This window comes from Ambystoma mexicanum, chromosome 5q (genome assembly GCF_040938575.1).
Source record: "Ambystoma mexicanum isolate Mex_15411 chromosome 5q, UKY_AmexF1_1, whole genome shotgun sequence".
In the NCBI taxonomy this organism is placed as follows: domain Eukaryota; kingdom Metazoa; phylum Chordata; class Amphibia; order Caudata; family Ambystomatidae; genus Ambystoma; species Ambystoma mexicanum.
In genome coordinates this window covers 1,320,993,366-1,321,015,598 of record NC_090933.1, presented here as the reverse complement: position 1 = coordinate 1,321,015,598, position 22,233 = coordinate 1,320,993,366, and the positions used below count along the sequence as shown (strand labels likewise).

The 22,233-nt window shown below is 52.1% G+C and overlaps 1 protein-coding gene across 4 annotated transcripts in view; it reads right to left on the bottom strand.

The window, feature by feature from the left end:
• Positions 1 to 22,233, bottom strand: part of LOC138498502 (zinc finger protein 268-like) — an 85,981-nt gene that overhangs the window by 41,838 nt on the left and 21,910 nt on the right. For all 4 annotated transcript variants that reach the window (XM_069622263.1, XM_069622264.1, XM_069622265.1 and 1 more), the window contains exon 2: positions 2,669 to 2,729. The gene's annotated coding sequence lies outside the window, so the exon portion shown is untranslated. The remainder of the gene's footprint in view (positions 1 to 2,668; positions 2,730 to 22,233) is intronic.

The window sequence follows — 22,233 nt, the reverse complement described above, 5'->3', positions numbered from 1 at the left end:
ATTTGACATTTCGAACGAGTGTAGCAAGAAGAGATATTCACGAACAATGTTGAAGAAGAAGAACAGCAAGAGAAAGATGCCGAAATCTGCCTTTGCCCCCTCCTCCACCACTGTTGATAATGAATTAAACAGAGACTGGAAGGTTACAAAAAAGAAATCGTCGAAATAAATGGTATGCTGATCTTAACGATAGTCATGTGTATCATGAGTATATTAGCCCCAATAATGACCGTATTGGTATTATGGTACTTAGAAGAAATACACCCCTTAGAAATATTCTTGCCCGTTGGAAACATCTCACTGAAAGCCCGATGCACGCGATTACTTACACTTTGTCCCCAATGGAAGAAAGACACAGGGAAGGTTATGGGAATAACACATTACTGCTAATAATGAATATGACACTCAATATTAAGGAAAAACAATTGCTGGGTCTGTGCACACTTGCCACAGCATGGTGGTAAGGGAATTGGTTGGTATGTGCAGCCCCTGCCATTGAGTTCTGCATGTTACGCTTCCTTAAGTGCATTGTACTATGGGAAATGGAACGAAAGTGAAACTGGTCAATTAGATAGAACAAATATGAATGAATTCGAAGAAATTATTATGAAACCCGTAGGCTGTTCCATATTTCACAAAACACGATTGATTACACCAGTAGTGATGCCACAAGATAGATTGTCTGTGCCCTATAGATCATCTGTAATCACATTTCAGATGAGCCCCGAAGGGAATAAAGATACAGTGCCCCCCTCTTATACAGTAAATTACAGCCCACGGTCCGTTCCTTTTTGCCTGAGGAAAGAGGGTTCCTATTTGGTAGGGACATTCACTAGATGCATGAATATAGCAGTTCTCGATAAGGAGGTAGAGCCAGTATATGTAGGAGATCCTGTTTATTTTATATGTGGAGAGTAAGCGTATCCCTGGTTACCTAGAAACTGGGGAGGTACTTGTTATTTAGGATTCCTATTCCCTGGGGTATTCCTTTCACAAACAGCAGACATAGCCAAATTGGCCAGGTCAAGACCACGGCGAAATGGGGAAGGAGGTTTGATCGCGGAGGACATGGCAAAATCATTTATACCATTTTGGGGCCAAGCAATAAACTCATAACATAAGACGACTGTCCAGAATATTAGAGGAAACAATAAATGGAACGACAGATATATTATATGACATGACATTAGAGGAAAAAGGAATCAGATTAATGTCACTCCAAAATTTGTAAGCGACTCCTCCCCTACGATTTTCGAAGCGATCAGATAATTGCACGTTTAAGCTCTGACCTACACCCCCCCAAAGGGAGTTGGGAATTAAACATAAGCTACTGGTTCTGGGAAGTATTACGATCATGGGGATGGAAATTATTTGCTATCCTAGTAGCAGTGCTAGGAATATTCACGACATGTTGCTGTTGCATACACTGCTTACCAATCATATGCACTGAAATAAGGGAGGAGTGTGTCCAGATGGTGGGGAAAAAAAAAGAGCACTAGTAAACCAAGTACTCACAGTAATGATGAATTAAAAAAAGTAAAAGAATTCATGTCAATCAAAAGTGATGATAACGAGGAGGAGACCAGTAGTATACAAGATTCAGAATCAGAGGCAGACTCAGATACTTGGTCGGGAGAGGATGCAATGTATGGATGAGGCGTTTGGCATACGGCCAAAAGGAGGGTTTACCAGTCCACAAAAAGTAGACACTCCTCAATCAGGAGGCAATGTACTTTGTTGGCCGAAGACCAACCACCTCATGCGTTTAGTATTAGAAAAATATAACCATATGCTTGACTAAAGTGCGGCCATCTTGAGGTGACTGAAATCGCCATGTTTTCTCTAACGTTCACTTTTTGCTTTCTGTTAAAGCCGCTTTGCTGAATTCTTATTCTGCTCCACTAGTGCATAACACAAGGCCGCGAGAGACATGTTGAAACATAACGCAGCAACCCAGACAGAAATGCCCGGTCTCCTCCCTCACAAATCCTTGGAAGTAAGCAGCGAGGCATTCTAATCAGCACACAGGTGCCAGCCAGTCTCGTTAACACAGTAGAAATGTTAGAAGCAAACATTAAATGGTTTGAATTATGCTCTTCTTACGGCCCCCCTTTCCTGAGCCCTGTAAGTTGACCCCCAGTACACGAATAGAAACTAGGAGAAAGCAAGGTCTGGAATACGTTTCTCCCCTGCACGCAGCTTGCTTAAGAAAACAGAAGCACTGTGTTCTTTAAAACAAAGGCTTATGTCTGAAGGCTTGAAATATTGCAAACTGTTCCTAAAATGAACGTTTGAAGGTGTCATATTCGTCACCATTGTCAATCATCGTGCCGAATTCAAAGGAAATGTATTAGGGGCGGTATTGGATGTGTCAGTACTGATTCTAAGATGCTTGCTTTGTATATATGTAACTGTTGTACAATTATCGCACTCTTGCGTCCCCCGGGGTTTGGAAACACATGTCGCGGGACGTGAGAACCAGTTGGCCAATTGAGACTATTTGATTTGCAATAAACCCTAGCTTTTGGGAATACAACCTTGTGTCTGGCATATCAGTTTGTGTGTGGCGATTGTGCCTTGTTTCCATACGTGAGGGTCCCTCAGGGGCCCCTTCAATTTCAGAAGCATAGGACAACCTGTGCAGACAAAAATTACAGCAGTTATTTACCTTTTGGTGCCTGTGCTTCTTAGGTTTTGCAGAGTAGGATGACGCAATATTGTGTTTAGATCTAGAAATGGAAGACATTATTACGTTATTAAATACTACAAATGCAAGATTTCCCATTGTTGCTGAATAAATATCATTGCACACAATTTGCATTACATTTGACCAACAACCCCCCTCCATCCCCCCAAGTGGGTACTATTCAAACAGCCTGCCGCAAAAGGAATTAATTGCATTTTGCAACAATGGTCCACTTTTATTTTGATATTTTATTTGTATCGCGCTCGTACACATGTGTTCCACAAGGGAGAACAAAAACACCACCACTCATCATCCTATGTACATCATTAAATGCATCTTCGCTGCCTTCACCACCGCATGTAACCCGTCCGGTCGACTGTAACATAGCCATCATATTAATAGTTGCGATAATAAAACACAACAAATCTGCCATTCTGATAGTGACACCCCCTCCAATCACCCTCTCAACCCCCAAAGACTGAACCTCCCCCACCTCCAGTCGCTTCACCACTACCCACCACAACCACATGCTCCGCCCGCACCTTCTGAACTGCTGCAGCTGATGTCATGACTCGCCTTAGTGCTCACAACCTTACAGGCCTCCATCTGTGCAACACACCCCCTAAAATAAGTAACGTGATCCCTACCACAATTACAACGATTTGGTGTACATACAGAGACACAATCCTTAATATCATGGGGACCACCACACTTACCACACCTTCTCTCCGTCCTACAAGATCGCACCACGTGACCATACTCCTGACACTTATAGCACCTAAGGGGGGGCGGGGGGGATGCGGGGACATAAGGCTTCACCCGAAACCGCTGAAACCCCAAAAACACATGCTCCGGCACCTCACTCTCCCTAAACCGAATAGCCACAGTCGTAGAAATGATACCCCCATCAGGATCTTTCCGACCTAACCGTCACACCTCCAAACCCTCCCCGCCGCCCCGCCCCCAACTCCTTCAACAAACTCAATGTCTCTGTCACGCACACAAAGGAGGTACACCATAAATCACTCCCTTACACACTGCACCACCCGTTTCCAACACAGAAACAGGATGTCTCCCAAGACTTCCCAAATCCAATGCCTTGTCCCTGGTCAGCTCACCCACACCCTTAACCAACAAACGCCCCCCACTGATGACCTGGACAGACTGCACAGCACCAATCCCTTTCCAGACCCACTCTGACATCACAAAACGGCCAACTACATTAAGATCATGATCGGGATTTGCCGACTTTATGACCACCTGCCACCCCAACTCTGCCCCCATGGATTCAACTGCAGCCTCACACCCACCCACACACACACACTGCCCTCCACCCTCCGATCCACTGCATCATCCCTCCCAGGCGCAGCAACCTCTGCAGACCCCAGGGTACCCTTACTACCCAATGCATCACCCTCCCAGGCACAGCAGCTCCTGCAGACCCCAGGGTACCCTTTCTACCCAATGCGTCACAGCAGCGCCTGCAGACCCCAGGGTCCCCTTGCCTCCCAATGCATCACCCTCCCAGGTGCAGCAACCCCTGCAGAACCCAGGGTACCCTTGTCTCCGCCCTCCCAGGAGTAGGCCTTACACCATCTTGCACCCCCAGGAATCCCTGCAGAGCCCAGGGTCCCCTTGCCTCCCAATGCATCACCCTCCCAGGCACAGCAGCCCCTGCAGACCCCAGGGTACCCTCGCCTCCCAATGCATCACCCTCCCAGGAGCCCCTGCAGACCCCAGGGTCCCAGGCGCAGGCCTTACACTATCTTGCACCTCCACCACGCAGCCTCCAGAGTATTCCCCTGCCCACTCATATCGGCCCCAGCATCGGACACACACAGCCCCCGCCAGGAGCAACACACGCCGCCTGTGCAAGAACGGCCGCCACTCCCATAGCCCCCCCCAACGTATCGCCAAAGGACTCAGACAGACACGTCCTTCTAGGTTCGGGCTTCCCGGTCGCCCCGTTTATTTATGATGCACGCAGCGGTGTGCAACGTCACGCCGCCGCGTGCGCGCCCGTCATCGGGCATCGCCACACTCCTCCTTTTTCCGGGAGGACAAACAAAACATAATACAACTAAACACTGCAACCAAAACACAAATTACAACACTAACATTTTGAAACGCCCCACCCCGAGGACACCTCTTTATTCACAACCACCCCGGTCCCCTTACTTTACTAGTTATATCCATCACAGTGATCAGCCAGATGTCCCAGTATGTAATCGGTGAGACGAGCAGGTTTCCCTCGCCCAGCCCTCTGGGGTACCTCCTGCTCACCTCCGGCACGGGTGATCTGTCCAAAGGTAGAGGCCGGAGACCCAGGCAGACAGTGTGTTTCATCATTGTCCTCAGGGACCTCCCCAGGGTCCGGGTCAGGAGGTGGATCAGTTCTTGGATCCCGCAGCTTTTTGAAGAAACTCATGTTGCGAGTGACCGCAGACCGGCCGTCCGAGGCAGTGACCATGGACTCCTTGACTGCGACCACATCCAGCGGCTCAGGTTCATATGGTAAGGAGAGCTTTCCGTGGGGATGTCTATTACGAATAAGGACCTCGTCACCCGGCTCCAGCTGCTGCGGGCGAAGCCCCCTCCAAACATTCTCTTGCTCGATTCGTGCTCGCCGGTCCATTTCGACTTGTTGGTCGTTGATCACCCCCGGTTTCTTTCTCCCCCACTTCCGGCAACAGCCCCCGAGGGCACCGCTTGAACAACGCCACTGCAGGGGCCACTTCGGTAGATGCATGGGGAGTGGTGCGGTACACCCGCAAAAACTGGTACAGAGCTCTCTGCAATGACTGCCCCTGAGCAATTCTAAAAGGTCTTGTTAAGAGTCCTCATGAGCCTTTCCGCTTCGCCATTGGCCCTTGGCCAGAGGGGTGTGATCTTCCGGTGCACCACCCCACAACTCTCCATCAGCTCCGAGAAGCGTTCGCTCTGGAATGGCGCCCCATTGCCGAGCACAGCGTGTGTGGAAACCCATGGGCCGCAAACACCTTCTCTACAGCCACCACGACGTGTTCGAATGTCACAGACTCCACAAACTCCACCTCAGGGTATCTTGAGTACTCATCAACCAGTACCAAGAAGTGGGTGCCCATCGTGGTGGAACCAAAGTCCGCGTGGACGACCTCCCATGGTCGCGTCCCCCGAGGCATTGCCTCTATGACCGGCTCACGCTGCAGGGGAGAGGCAGCCTGACACCACACACAGGCTGCCACAAAGTCATCCACTTTCCGCTCAAGTTCCGGAAACCACACCTTCAGCCTTAGGCGGGCCTTGGTAGCACCCTGGAGACCATGATGTGCCAGTGCAATTACATCATCCACCTTTGACTGGGGCACCACAATCCGATCTTTCCGGAGCAGTAGGCCAGATGTTAAAAACGATAGTTTGTCCCGGACCTTCCATAACTGTTCAAGTCCGGTCCTGGCCTCCTGAGTGCGCCCCGCCAGAGCTTCCAACACCGACTTCCAGGATCCTTGCTGCATGGAGTGCCTCAGAATCTTAAAGCACTCACCATCCGCCGCCGCCGCCGTCTCCAGCTCCTGAAGAGGCATGGCATTCGGCGTGGCCTCCTCCACCACCACCCGGACATGCTCGTCAGCCTCCTCCGCACATGCGTCAGGTTCTCCTCCTCCGGGTGCTCCGGGGTGTCTGGAGAGGTAGTCCGCCACATTATTCGCCCCTGGCCGGTATACTAGAGTGACTCCATACTCCAGAAGGGCGAGAATCCATCGCTCAATGCGAGCCGGAGGTTTGGATGACATCCCCGCCAAGATGGGAAGCAAAGGCTTGTGATCCGTCACCGGGCATCCGAGGACGTAGAGACGGAAATGCCGGCATCCCCAGAGCACTGCCAGTGCCTCGCGTTCAATTTGCGAGTACCGCTGCTCCGTCTCTGACAGCGCTTTGCTGGCATAAGCCACCGGGCAGACACCCCCCATCACGGCCAACCTGCGTGAGTACAGCACCGAGGCCGAACGGGCTGGCGTCGACGATGATCTCTGATGGCAATGCAGGGTCAAAGAATGACCATGGTGTCCTCCGCTGCCAGAGCCCCTCTGATGTCATCAAATGCTGCCTGTTCCAGCGGGCCCCAGTTGTAGATGGTATCCTTCCTAGTCAGTGCCCTGAGCGGTTCCGACCTGAAGGCAAGATTCTTTATGAACCGTCCAAGGTACATCACCATGCCCAGGAAACTCCTCACCTCGGACACAGATTCCGGAGCCTGGGCCTTCTTTATGTCCAGTACCTTCTTGGGGTCAGGAGACACCCCCCTTCCCTGAAGACAAAACCAAAAAATTTGATGGATGGTCGCAGGAATCCACACTTCTCTTTGTGGAGGGTGAGGCCCAAAGACCACAGTCTCTCAAACGTTTTCGCCAATCGCCTCAGATGGTCCACCTCCGTTCTGGCGAACACCAGGATGTCGTTGCTTATATTCAGAACGCCTTCTAGACCAGCTAGAGCACCCCGAATGATGTTTTGAAACACCTCTGCCGCCGAGGACACACCAACACTCAGTCTCTTGTAACGATAGAGCCCTCGATGTGTGATGAACGTGGTGATATACCTCGACTCGGGGTGAAGTATGACCTGGTGGTAGCCTGCCCGGAGATCAAGCTTTAAAAAGAACCGAGCACCCTGTACTTCCGCAATGATGTCATCTATCGTTGGGGTGAGGTGTCTTTCTCTTTTGATGGCCTTGTTCGGGAGCCTCATGTCTACACATATTCTGACAGCGTCCAGTTGTTTGGGGTGGATCCATAGCATCATAATGTCCACGTGCCAAACAGACGCCCCTGTGTCCACAAGGACGGGCACTGGAGATCGATTTACCTCAACCATGCACCTTGGCTGTCTCCTGTTCTTGCTCTTTAGGACCCCCACACTTGAAACAAAGAAGATATTCTCTTCGTCCTCCTCGTCCAGTTCCTCCGCCTGGGCATCCTCCTTGCTCTGATCCACTTGAGCAACATTGGATGGTCGACCCTGGCGAAAGAAGCTCGACCGTCCCGGGCCCCTCGGCACCAGTACAGGCATGGCCGCCTTGCAAACCACACCGTCCACAAGTCTTTCCTGCTGCAGGGCATTCTGCTGGGTGAGGCAGGTCGTACCCACATTTTTGGCATATTTCTCCTGCCCTCCCGCCTCCGACACCTCATGGCATCTCCCCAGTTCCAGGATGCCCTGAAGCGTGATGCCGGGTTCCCTCAATACTTGGCGCCTGAGCTTGCCTGATGAACACGCCTGAATGAGCATCGTCCTAATCATATCATCTGCATCTCCCCAGGCACAGGCTAGCGAGAGGCGCCTCAGGTGCCCATAGAAAGTATCCAGAGTCTCGTTGTCTTTCTGCTTGGCCGACAGCATCACGAAGCGCTCATAGTCCGCATTGGCGAGAGGCAAGAAGTAGGCCTGCAGAGCGGCTTTCGTCTGACCATACGATCCATCCCCATGCGGCAGCGACTCAAAGATCTCCTGAACAGAGGGCCCCGCCGAATACAGCATGGTCGCCAGCCTAGTGTCATCATCTACCACCTGGGCAGCTTGAAAATACATATCCAGGCGGTCCACCCACCTCCTCCATCTGGGCCCCAAGCTGGAAGGTGGGCCCGACACATCAAATTCCAGGATGGGCTGAAGTGCAGCCTGCGCACGCACCTGAGCCATGACAGGAGGGATCTGTTGAATAGCAGGTACCGCTGCTGGCTGCACGGGAGGACCTGGAAGGCCTGCCTGACCAACAGGAGGCTGCTGCGCCGGCTGCACTGGAGGTGGTACGCGCTGAGGCACCACTGGTGCACGTGGAGGCAGCTGCCCTGCCGCTGCTACTGCTTGTGCACCGTCTTGGTCATCGATGTCACTCATGGGTTCGAGCGCACAGGCACCCCCAGCATGGAGAACAGGGGCCGCAACTCAACCTCACAAAAGAGTCCAGGCAACCATGAGCAAATCTCTGCCCAGCATTCACCACAGAAGAGACAGTCACCGCAACACACCTCTGTGATGATGAAGAGGATGACGATCAGTGGGGCCACCAGTCTGATGATGAAGAAAATGAAGAGAAACCTCTCAGCCTTCAATTGTTCCAAAAATTGGAAGAAGAAAATGTGTGGGCTATACAAACTCAGACATTGTAGCTCTCCTTGCTTTCACTCGATGTAGAAGACCCAAGGAAATGACAAAATACACCTCAGGCACATGTGCATGCAGGTATGCCTGCCTGCAATCAAGAGTTCCAAAAATTAGGCCTGGGGTCGCTTCAGAGCCCAAACCGGAGCTTCGTGAAGTCCCACAGCCTGTTTGACAAAATGGCCGCCAGCCGCGTGGGTGACACACTACCCGCGGCGTGAAATAAAGTTTTCAATCCGACCTCGTTTCGGTGAAAAAATTGTATTAATAGTCACCGCCGGGCCCGGGCATCGTCTCCCCCACTCGTTGCCACTATTAGGGGTTGCTGGCACCCCCCTGCGCATCACCGTAAGCCCCCGGCACCGAAGGACTCAGACAGACATGTCCTCCAAGGTTCGGGCTTCCCGGTCGCTCTGCGCGGCCGGAAAATGCCCTGTTTATGTTGCACGCGGTGGCGTGCAATGTCACGCTGCCGCTTGCACGTCATCGGGCATCGCCACACCAATGCGTCGCACCATGGTGCTAGTTCCGCCCCCGGCAATGCATCAATGTCAGCATCCGCCGCCTGCTCCGCGTGGCTCCTCTCCCTGCGCCTGAATGACGTGCAAACACGCGCGCCGCCCCTGCTGCCGGCAACATTAACTCGGCACCACGCCCCCAGGCGGATCCACTCTCTGCCCCGGAAGCGCTTCCTTCATTGGTCCTGGAAAAGCACAACAATGACGTAGGGGTCATGTGAAGAAGAGCAGGCGGGCCACTGCTAAAGTCCGTTTCTCTAATGGGAACCAGCCACCACTGTAGCAAGTCACGTGGGGAATAGTGGGCGGGCTGATGCTATGGTCCGTTTCTCGGATGGGAACTATCCACTACCGCAAGGGAAGGATGACGGGTTAGCGCGAAAAGTAAGGGAACGTCGTACTCTTTTGTTCCTGCCCACTTTCAACGCTGGATGTATTTCACATTTGAAAGCGTAGTACTTATCTTCTTATACCCATAAACACACAACTCCACTCTCCCATAATCATCCATTCAACTCACCCACCACTTTTCCCAGACTACAAACATATCCACAGACCACAAAACGTAGTTCTGCTGCTCAAACATATTTCAGATCCGTGCAGGAATGTTCTGCACATTAAATGGTTTCCAACATGTGGCTCTCTATTCTATTGTTGGCTTTTCTGCTAGACAAAGCCCGGGCATGTTCACCCATTGTTGAATGCTTGTGTACCTAAGTGTGCTGTTGTGCTGGACACGCTGCTGGATTAGCTCTCTCTTGCCTGCTTTGGACCTGGCTCCACGCTGCATGCCTAACAGGAAGCCTCCCAGGCTGCCGTCACGTGGACTATAAACAGCAGCATATGGACTTTGTTGCTCTGAAGTGAATCTTTGCTCTTACTTTGTTCACTCTTACGTAAACTTCGTTGTTTTTTCAACCCCTAACTCCACAGCTTCTTTAATTTCCGTGCTGTCTGCTGCTCTGCCCACCCACTCTCAGAAACCCTACTTCAACTCTGTGCACGCGCACCCAAGTGTGCTGTTTGGGTGTGCGGGGTGCACAGGCTTTGTGATAATTTTCTTTTTTGTCCGTGCCCTGATAAACACTGTAGGTTTTTCATTTTTGAGTGCTAGTTTGTCTGGGCAATCACACTCGAGGACTTAAACACAGCCCTTTTTTGTGACGTTCCTACTGAAACGGAAAGGTAAAGTTTCTTGTTTTCTCTTTTAGTCGCGCTGTTCACTGATTCATCATTCTCATTACACACAAAGCCGAGCCTAGTTCTAACACTTCTACATGAAATCCTGCGCTTCCTGTATTTGTTTGAACGTGCTGCACATTTGTTTTTCTCTGTTTTTGAGTTGGAAATGTGCGTTGCTTATGCATAATCTGTACAACTTCTTTTCTGTGCAATTGACACTGCTGCCTGTGCTTGGGGGCGTACAGCTTTGGTTTTTCTTAGCGCTGACACCCTCAGTGGGGACACGTCTACACCAGCAGTTCACACACACCCCCCTTTTATGTCCCCCCATTACCTACCCGCTACCCTCCTCCCTGTGAACCCCCCCCCCTTGCAGCCCCCAAATGAGAGGCATGACCAGTTGTCTGAGTGGAAGTAAAATTGCTGCAGCAAACTTTATTAACATACATGAAGTTAGGAGTTAACAGACAGGTGTTCCGTTTCGCCGCTACCCTCAGGATTCTGCGCTGAGGAATAGCAGCCTAACCCCCCTGCCCCTTCCGGACCTTGCGGACCCGTCACGGGACCCGTCCCTCCTTATCTATCCCTCACTACCCTTTGGCCATTTTTCTTTTGTTTTTCATTTTTCTTTTTCATTTCTTTCCCATTTTTCTATTTAAGTGCATTTTCCTTTTCATTTATCGTTTCCATTCTTTCATGTTCTCCTTTCTTAGGATCCTTCCAATACTTCTCCTTTCCCCTCCTCATGCTTCCCTTTTCCAAGCTTCCCTCTCTTCCCCTTTTCCTTGGAGGTCTCTCTTTCTGACCGCTTTTGCCCCCCCCCGAAGGCCCATCCTTCCCCTAAACGCCCTCCTGTTCCCAAGAGCCCTCCACCCTACCATTGCTAGCTACCCCCCCGGAGCCCAGAGCCATTCCTTCCCCATCCTATTCCCCATATCCACGCTTGAAATCTCCTCCCCAGCTCTCCCCCCCTTCTCCCCTTAGGCCACTACCCCCAAGCTGCCAAGTCCCCCCCCCCAGGCATTACCCAGAGTTCTCCCTAAACGGTCCCTTGTAACTGCCCCAGTTCTCCTAATCCCCCCCAGCTAACCCATCGTTCCCAGTTCCCCTCCCAACTTTTTCATCCTCCTTCCTGACCCTGTTTGAACTAAAAAATGTTTATTCCTTCCCCTCCCCTTGTTGTATTCGTTGTTACTCCCTTTTCTTTTCCCATCGATGCACTTCCCTTTTTCCCCCACCCATGGTTGGAGTTGGAAGGTCTTCCAAGCCCCCTATCCCTGCCCTTTTATAGGGGCCTCCCCTGAGTGTAATACTCCTGGGCGCTGTTCATTCTAAGCTGATGGCTGTGCAGTTCCCCTTGTGGTATCCACCAGTACTTTCTAAAGGGAACACCATGTAACATCCGCTGGGCGTGTCCAACAGACACCTATTCACGCGACCGGTGCCTCTGCCATGACTCACTGCGGGCAACCGGCAGCAGTGAGTTCCCCATCAGGCATCTGGTCGCCTGTGCTGCCCAAGACCCCCGCTATAGACCCAGCACAATGTTCTTCTACCCTCATTCGTTCCATTCGCAACCAGCAAGCATGCCCTCCGGATTCCACCGGTGGCGTGATTTGTGCTGGGGATCGCCGCCCCTGACCGTCACCCTTGCGTGACGGCGTTCCTTGCCGGTTACCGATCCATTAGTTTGTACTCCATTGCAGGAGGGCCAACTGTCCAGACAGCGGCGTATTGGAAAAAAGGTCGTCCCTTGACCGGGTGGTTATTTTGTAGGAGGCCCCCCCGTCCGCCAGGGGTGGGGGGGCGTGTTGGACCTTTCTTGGCCGTTGTGATCCCTCCACGAGAGCCCTCAATTGTAAGCATTTAGATTATTTCTTTAATTTATTCAAGCAATGGATTACTGACTATTATTTGAATTTCATATTTTACCTTTTTCTTATCCTTTCTTCTTGCTGGGGATCCTGTCAAATTCTTCCATCCTCCCCCTCCCGTGTACGCTCTTACCTTCACCCACTCCTTTCCTTGCGCAGAATCTGCCCCTCCTAGCGTCACCCCCTTTGCCCCTCCTTCACATGCCCGCTAGAGCACCCCTCCCCCCGCAACAGGGAGAGGGGGATCCGGCCTGCGCACTCTACCTTCCCCATAGCTTGCTCCGCGCTATTGCCCATACCGCTTCTAAAGCCTGGGCCGGAGATTGCACCTGTGACGCTCCATATCGTTCCCCTTCCAGAGCGGGGGTGTTTGCCCTTGCGCCCAAACCCAAAATGCTCCGTATAGCCAAAGCTAAGCATGCAAGAACCTAACTGATGCCATTTGACTCTTGTACGCTCTCATGGGCATCTGTAGGCGTACCATATTCTGCCAGTTGTTCTAACCAAATGCTCTCCGCCTCTATCTATTGTTGGTTAATTTTATTCCTTGATCTGTGGGACATTTGACCAGAGTATAGTTGATGCACTTTAATAAGATCTGATAATAAAGTGGCGCGCGCCTCCCGTGAGCCCATCTGCCACCTCCCCCACCGAGTTTGCCACCATTCTAACCAGGCAATGCATTAAACCTATTGCCTGCACTGCCCCGCGGGTCCAAACCACGAGCCATCATGCCACCCAACACGTGGGCCACAGTACTTTTCCTTTCCTGATTGTAAACATGCTGTGTTTTAGTTGAAACTGGAGCCCCCTCAACGCACAGCCCGCCGGTGCCCCTGTTCAAAGCACCAATATTCTAATTCCAGCCTTGGGCCCCCCCCCACGCGCTGCCCCAGGGCTCAACCTATACAAAATGTAAAACATACCGTTGTCCCATTACAACGTTGCACCCCCTGCATCTGTAATGGCCCAGCAGTTTTTTTTATTTATTTGTTTGCGTGTTTGTTTGTTATGTGAGTGTGTTAAGCTCCCATCTGGCACCAATGTTAAACTGCTGCCAATTCCTACCCCTTCCTTTTATGTCCCTCTTCAGGCGACATATTCACGTCCTCTCCCAGACTTCCCACCTAAAGCACCGGAAACCTGCCCGCTAGGCTTGCACCTGCTAATCAGTACATTTAATATGGTGTTATCTGTGCAAAAATGCTAAAGGCCATTACAGGCATGCAATGAAGGCACCTGGCTATAGTCCATTGTAGCGTGCGGGGTAGTGGGCCGGGGGGGGGGGGGCTACAAACCGCTCGAGGTCCAGGACACGGACAAGAACTGAGGGAAAGGGTTTAACAGGGAGTTGGCTGCAAAATGGCCAGTACGCATTGGTATCATTGTAAGCAGCGCTGAGGTTTGAACGTGCTGAATCGTGCAAGGCCCATGGTGAATTGGCTCTGTCCCCTCGGTGGTCCTCTAGGTAGTTATGGCTTTTAGTAGGTGACTCCTGTGAACGTTGTGAAATTGATGAATTGTTCAGAATGATACTCTACTAATATTTGGTTCATTTGTAAGTTCCCTCTATAACAATGGTGCTTCCTTTTTGGTCTAATGCCAGCATCGTTATAAACTTCAAACTCTTTAAACTACTTTCTACCGCACGTGCCCGTGCGATCTGAAGCACTCCGAGATCCAGAGTGCACATCACACTTTGCTATGGCTTATTTTATAAGACCATGATTGAAAGACCCCAACGATATGTAAATAAACCATAGTTGCAGCCCATCCCCCGCGTTTTTTTATTTATTTATTTTTCTAACCATTTTTAACTGTAACCGACAACGCCATGAAAGTAAATTACAATTGAAACCCACTGAAACCACACGTGATCCATAGTGGATAGAATCATACACACGTCGCCTGCACCGCCCCCGACTCAAACCATACTCCCACCCCTACCCCGCACTGCGGTACATTTGATCTCATCATTATGAACTGGAACCACCTGCCCGCACTGCGGTACATTACATCTCATTATGAACTGGAACCCCCCGCCCGCACTGGGGTACATTACTGGAACCCCCTGCCCGCACTGCGGTACATTTCATCATTATGAAATGGAACCACCTGCCCACACTGGGGTGCATTTCATCTCATCATTATAAACTGGAACCCCCTGCCCGCACTGGGGTACATTGCATCTCATTATGAACTGGAACCCCCTGCCCGCACTGGGGTACATTACTGGAACCCCCTGCCCGCACTGCGGTACATTTCATTTAATCATTATGAACTGGAACCCCCTGCCCACACTGGGGTACATTTCATCTCATCATTATGAACTGGAACCACCTGCTCGCACTGGGGTACATTTCATCTCATCATTATGAACTGGAACCACCTGCTCGCACTGCGGTACATTTCATCATTATGAACTGGAACCCCGTGCCCGCATTGGGGTACATTACTGGAACCCCCTGCCCGCACTGGGGTACATTTCATCTCATCATTATGAACTGGAACCCCCTGCCCGCACTGGGGTACATGTCATCATTATGAACTGGAACCCCCTCCCCGCACTGAGGTACATTACTGGAACCCCCTGCCCGCACGGCGGTACATTTCATTTAATCATTATGAACTGGAACCCCCTCCCCGCACTGGGGTACATTACTGGAACCCCCTGCTCGCACTGCGGTACATTTCATCATTATGAACTGGAACCCCCTGCCCGCACTGGGGTACATTACTGGAACCCCCTGCCCGCACGGCGGTACATTTCATTTAATCATTATGAACTGGAACCACCTGCTCGCACTGCGGTACATTTCATCATTATGAACTGGAACCCCCTGCCCGCATTGGGGTACATTACTGGAACCCCTGCCCGCACTGGGGTACATTTCATCTCATCATTATGAACTGGAACCCCCTGCCCGCACTGGGGTACATTTCATCTCATCATTATGATCTGGAACCCCCTGCCAGCACTGCGGTACATTGCATCTCATTATGAACTGGAACCCCCCGCCCGCACTGGGGTACATTGCATCTCATTATGAACTGGAACCCCCCGCCCGCACTGGGGTACATTTCATTTAATCATTATGAACTGGAATCCCCTGCCCGCACTGGGGTACATTTCATCTCATCATTATGAACTGGAAACCCCCCGCCCGCACTAGGGTACATTTCATCTCATCATTATGAACTGGAATGCCCCCCCGCCCACCCCCACTGGGGTACATTTCATCTCATCATTATGAACTGGAACCCCCCCGCCCGCACTGGGGTACATTTCATCTCATCATTATAAACTGGAACCCCCCGCCCGCACTGAATTACCCACACGGAGCAAGAAGCAGCTCCCCCTCAACCCCACCCCCTGCAGTCTAATGGAGCCCGGTGTAGCTACAGCCCAGAATGCACCACCTCCCCCGTAACCAGCTGCCCGGTCTCAATAACCCCCCACCGTACCACCCCTGGCCGCACCCCCTGTCCCATCGCTCGAACCTTGTGATCTTGGGCGGGCGGGCGCTCTAGTGTAGAGCCCTTGCCATGCCCCTTTGTCCAACACAATGGAACCCACCAATGTGTTTCCGAGAAGCGGCCCCTGTCGCATGGGCCCCCTGTCGCATGCCCCCGATGCGTTCACATTCCGACTCTCCAGTACCTTCCCGCTCCTCTGCCCATACCTGGCTTGGCCTGTTTGCTGTGTCCTGACCATTCGCTGCCCTGCCCCCCCCCCCGAGGTATCCGTCACTCCTGTTTGCGTATTCCCCTCGCCGTCCGAGCTGGCCCTCCCACTTCCCTAGTCCTCCGGCCTTTCCTAGTAGCGCGGCATCCTGTGCCCTATTGACCCCGGTCGCCGCTCCCGTCCTAAGGTAACAAGGCCCCACAATCTAACCCCCCGTGCGGCGGCGGCATATGCTCACCATTACCCCCAACCACCTGCCGCGTCCCGATGTAGACCATTTACTGTAAAACTGGCCATGCCCCGGCCCCTTCCTGTTCCCGCCTCCTCTTCCTCTGAACCTCAACCTCCTATGCCACGTCCCGGAGCAGGAAACCTTGCACAATCCGCCAGAAGCGGCAACGCTCGGGGAACCAGTGTTGCCAACTCCTCAGCAAGAAAAGTAGCTATTGGCTTCTTCTTCTTCTTCTTCTTCTTCTTCTAAATTACTGAATGGTGGGCGGACCCACGCAGGGTGCTTCCCCATCCAATAGGATGATGTGCACCTACCCCCACCATTCATACACATTGCCCTCACAATCTCATAACTCATCCCACCGCCCCGTCTGCCTCACAAAATCCAACAACACACTGCTCCTCCTCCTGCCTCTCACCCCGTCACCTCCCAGAAAAGCCTTCCCACTCAGCTCAGCCACACCCAGCGCAGACATCCGAACTCTCATCAATTCTCTCTCCTCAACATGTCTCTCACACCTAAGCAGAAAATGTCCCACAGTCTCAGGCACCCCACACACTGCACAGTCCCTCGACTCACGCTTCCCCACTCGATATAGACAGTCATTCAGCCCCACATGTCCTATTCTCAACCGATTTAGCATCACCTCCTCCCCCTTTCTCCATTCCAGACTCCCCGCATCCACCTTCACCGACACTTTCCCACGGACAACAAACATCCACCTGCCCTTCACCCCACTCCCCCACCTCTCCTGCCACTCATCCATGACCCGTCTCACCACCACAGCCTTCACCTCATCCACACTCAAAGGCAACCTCACATCAACCGCTCCCCTCCTCATACCTTCACCCGTCGCCAGATCTACCAACTCATTACCCAAAATGCCACTGTGACTGGGGACCCACGCCAACTCCAAATCCATTCCCCCACGCACACACCGATCAATCTTCCTCCTGATGTCCAAAATCACATCCTTCCTATCACCATCCCCTGCCACAATCGCCTGCAAGCCACTCAATGAATCTGAGAACACCACCACTTTCACATACCCCAACTCGCACACCCTATCAATCGCCAATGCAATCGCCACCAACTCAGCCGTACAAATAGACACATCATTCGTCAGTCGCCCCACTTTATACTCCCCAGTGCTTTCCAGATAATATGCCATACCCACTCTCCCAGACACAGGATCTTTCGAACCATCCGTGAACACCATACATCCTTCCTTCCCTGCCACATATGCCTGACCCAAAACCTTGATCTCACCCCGCAAACCCCGCTTCTTCGACACCAGACTCGCCAACTCCAAACACACCTTTGGAGACCCCATCATCCACATCGGCCATCTCATCAAATCCGTGCCCGTCACAGCCAACAACTCGCCCACACCCCACTGCACCCCCTTCTCCCACATGTGAAACCCCAAAGTTCCCCCCTTCCTCCTCCACCGGTCCCTGTAGTAGTGAAACCTCCAATTATACTTCAAACATTCACGCACCGGATGAGCCACACTCTTCGCACTGCACTTCACCCACCACCTCATATTCAACGCATCCCTCCTCAACCCCAACGGCATCTCCCCCACAAGCACCTGCACCGCATTCACTGGAGAGGACCTCATCACACCCGAACACACCCTCAATGCCCTCGCCTGCACCCTATCCAACCGCAACTTCTGACTCGCTGTGAAACCCACTGCCACCTGACATCCAAAATCCATCACACTCAAAATCAACCCCTTATACAACATTCGTAAACACTTCTTCTGGGCACCCCATTCTTTCCCAGACACCGCCCGCAACAAATTCAACCTACGTTTACACTTATCCACCACACCATCCACCTGCAAATTCCAGTTCAACTTCCTATCCAAAATTACCCCCAAGTACCGAAACTCTTCTACGCTCTTCACCCTCACACCTTTCAAAACCAATTCTAACTCCTGCTGCACCCTTTTCCTCGAGAAAACCATACTCACACTTTTATCCACAGACACCGAAAAGCCCCATTTCCCACACCACTCCTCTTTACGCCCAATCGCAGCTTGCAGCCGACTCTGCACCAACAACAAACTCCGCCGTCTTACCCATACCACACCATCATCTGCGAAGAAATCCACCTGACACCCGATTCCTGCTAAGCCCGAATCAACCCATCCACCATCACATTAAACAGCATTGCACTAATCACACTCCCCTGCGGCGTCCCATTCTCCATCTTCCAAACTTCAGACAGCACCCCCCTCACTCTCACCTGAAAGGTCCTATCTGCCAAAAATGCCTTGATCCACCGAAACATCCTGCCCTTCACACCCATCTCCAACAGTCTCACCAACAACCCACTCCTCCACACCAGATCATACGCCTTCTCCAAATCCAAAAAGAACGCCCCCACCAGCTCCCCATCAGACAACGCCTCCTCCACTCCAGTCACCAACCTCACTAACGGATCAGCCACCGACCGATTCCTCCTGAACCCACTCTGAAAATCACTCAAACACCCATTCGACTCCAAATAAAACCCCAATCGCTCAACCACCATCCGTTCCATAACCTTACACAGCACAACAGTCAACGCAATCGGCCTATACGACTTACACTCCGTAGGAACCTTGCCACCCTTCAAAATCGCCACCACAATCGCTCTCTTCCACAACTTCGGCAAAACTCCACTCTTCCAGATCTCATTAAACAGCGCCAATACCTCCAACTTACATTCCACTGGCAACTTCTCCAAAAATACATACATGACCCCATCCACCCCTGGGCTAGACCACTTCCCCTTTCGAATCGCCCCATCCAACTCTACCATAGAAAACGGAACTTCATACCGCTCCTCCCAAGGCCCAACATCCGCCAACAACTCTCGCATCTCCTCCTCAACCACACCCATACCTAGCCTCACCGCTTCTGGGAAGTTCCCTGAACTGTGCACTCCTGCAAAATACTCCCCCCAACAAATTTGCCTTCTCCCCATCCTCACCGACTACCTCTTCCCCTTTCAACAACACTTACATACTACCCTGCGGCCTCATCAATCCGGACATCCACTTGAACTGTTTCCAAACCTCACCCACACCAGAATCACTCCCCAGGGTCCCACAGTAGCCCCTCCAATACCCACGCTTCCTTTCCCTAATCACCCTCTGCACCACCGCCTTAGCCTTCTTATATGCCACCAAATCCACCAACATTCCCGATCTCACTGCCCTGGCCCTAGCCTTCTTACGCGCCGCCACAGCCCTCGAACATTCCACCGACCACCAAGGAACCTCGACTTTCCCACCCTTCCCCTTCTCAATCTCAGGAACTGCCGCCACAGACGCTGCTCTTATTCCCTGCACCAGATGCTCATTCCATTCATCCACCTCCCCCATCCCTACCCCGAGGAACAATCAATTCCTGACACACTCCCTTATACACCTCCCAATCAGCCTTCCTAAAATTCAACCGACTCCCAGACATCCGTGGCCTGATCCCTACCTCTCCCCTCACAGTCACCAAAATACCAGAGTGGTCGCTCCCCATATCCCCATCCTCACGCACCTCCCAATCACATTCACCCGCAATCGCAGCAGACACCCAGGTTAAATCCAAACACAACTTCCCAGTCCTCGCATCCAACCGTGTACCTGAACCATCATTCAGCAAAAACAGACTCAATTCATCCGCCATGTCCTCCAACAGTTCTCCATTCGCATCTGTCCGGTCACTACCCCACAACTTATTGGCACTATTAAAATCGCCACACAAAACACAAGGTCCCACATGTCCCCTAATCACTCCAGACAACACGCCCAGCTCCACCACCTCACACGGATTATAATAATTCAATACCAATACTTCCGACCCTCCTACCCGAATCCCCGCCCCGATTGCTTCTACTTCTCCATCCACCACAATCTCCCTCGCAATCAACCCCTTCCGAACTGCCAAAGCCACACCCCTCCCTCTCCCCACCAGCCTATCCTTACGAAACAACTCAAAACCCGGAATCACAAACCTCAGATCATCCCTCAGCCATGTCTCCTGAATACAAACCACATCAACACTCAATTCTCCACACAACACCGCTTTCAACTCCTGACCATTCCTCAACAAACTCCTCACGTTCCACTGCAAAATCCTCATGCTGGTACCCCACTCTGCTTCCGCACTTTAGCAACCATCCTAAACACATCCTGTTCCGCCACATCCACAACACTCAAAAACCTCCTCCCAGCTTCCACCACTCCTTTCGTAAGATCCGACACACTGATAGACACATTCCCCTGGACCAGCTCCAGCACACTCACTATGAAGCACATAAACTCAGTTTTCGGGACAATCACCATTTCTACGCCTTTCACCTCACCCACCACTTTCTTCCTTCCCACAGCCTCATCCACCACCGGCTCTTTCGCACTCACCTCACTCACTACCCGTGCCGGTTTCACCCTTGCTACAGCCTTCGCATAAGACAAACCTTCCGCCGCCCTCACCTGCACTACCTCTCTCCCCACCCTGTGACTCTCACACCCCCTATACGCGGTAGAATGCGCCCCCACAATTCACACACTTCTCCGGGGTCTCCACCTTGCATTCCTTAATATCATGATCTCCACCACACCTCCCACAGTGTCTCTCATTCCTGCATACTCTCGCCACATGTCAAAACTGTTGACATTTATAACATCTCAAGGGCAATGCTACATAAACTTTCACACGGAACCTCTGATATCCCAACTCCACCACTTCCGGACACTCCGTCCTCGCAAACCTCACTGCCACAGTCGTAGACACCACATCCCCAAGTGCATCTCTCCTCCCCAACCTCCATGCTTCCACCACCCCCACATCCGCCAATTCCTTTTCCACCTTAGACATATTCACAGACACTGGCACTCCATACAGCACCCCCTTACACGACACACCACTTTGATCAATCACTCGCACCGCATGCCTACCCAGACAATGCACCTCCAGAATCTTAGCCTTGCTACCAGCATCCGTCCCCTCCACCAACAACCGGCCCCCAGCCACCACTAACACCCGAGTAACATCCCCCACAGCCGCCTCCACCCATCTAGCAATTTCCAACGGATTCACCCCCAGAAACGTCTTCTCGCGACTCTCAGGCTTCAACACCACCTTCCACACACTGTCACCCTGCATCTTCTCCTCCGCAGACCCACCGCTCTCTGAGGCTTCCAGCCCTTTCAAAACGTGCTTTTCCTGGATTACCGACCCAGTGTTGTTCCGGGCCAGCCCCCCTTCATCATCCCTCGGGGATCTTCTGCGATCCTGTCCCCCTCTCTCCTCCATCCCTCTTTCCACAGATGTAGATTTTATAGTCACCGTCCTCCCCCTCTTCACCCCTCCTCCACCTCCTTTTTCTTTCCTTTCTCCTTACCCATCCTTACCTCCTCCTTAGAGCTCATTCCTCCACAGCCCCAGCCTTGAGAGACCGCTCCACCTCCTCGAGCCCAGCACCCTCCACCCAGTCACCGCTCCGCCCTGCCTGAGTCCACCCACTGTTCTCATCTGCAGCCTGACTCTGTTTGCATGTTGATGACGTGGATGCCGGAACCGGCTTCAGTTGGGCACACCACTGTTTATAGACCATGTCCTTGTCTCCATCCGAGAAAAGGACCCTAGCAACGGCCCGCCCACTCTTCCTCACGTGACATCCTACAGTGGTGGATAAGTCCCATCTGAGAAAAGGACCCTAGCAACGGCCCACCCACTCTTCCTCACGTGACATCCTACAGTGGTGAATAAGTCCCATCCGAGAAAAGGACCCTAGCAACGGCCCGCCCACTCTTCCTCACGTGACATGCTACGGTGGTGGATAAATCCCATCTGAGAAAAGGACCCTAGCAACGGCCCGCCCACTCTTCCTCACGTGACATCCTACAGTGGTGGATAAGTCCC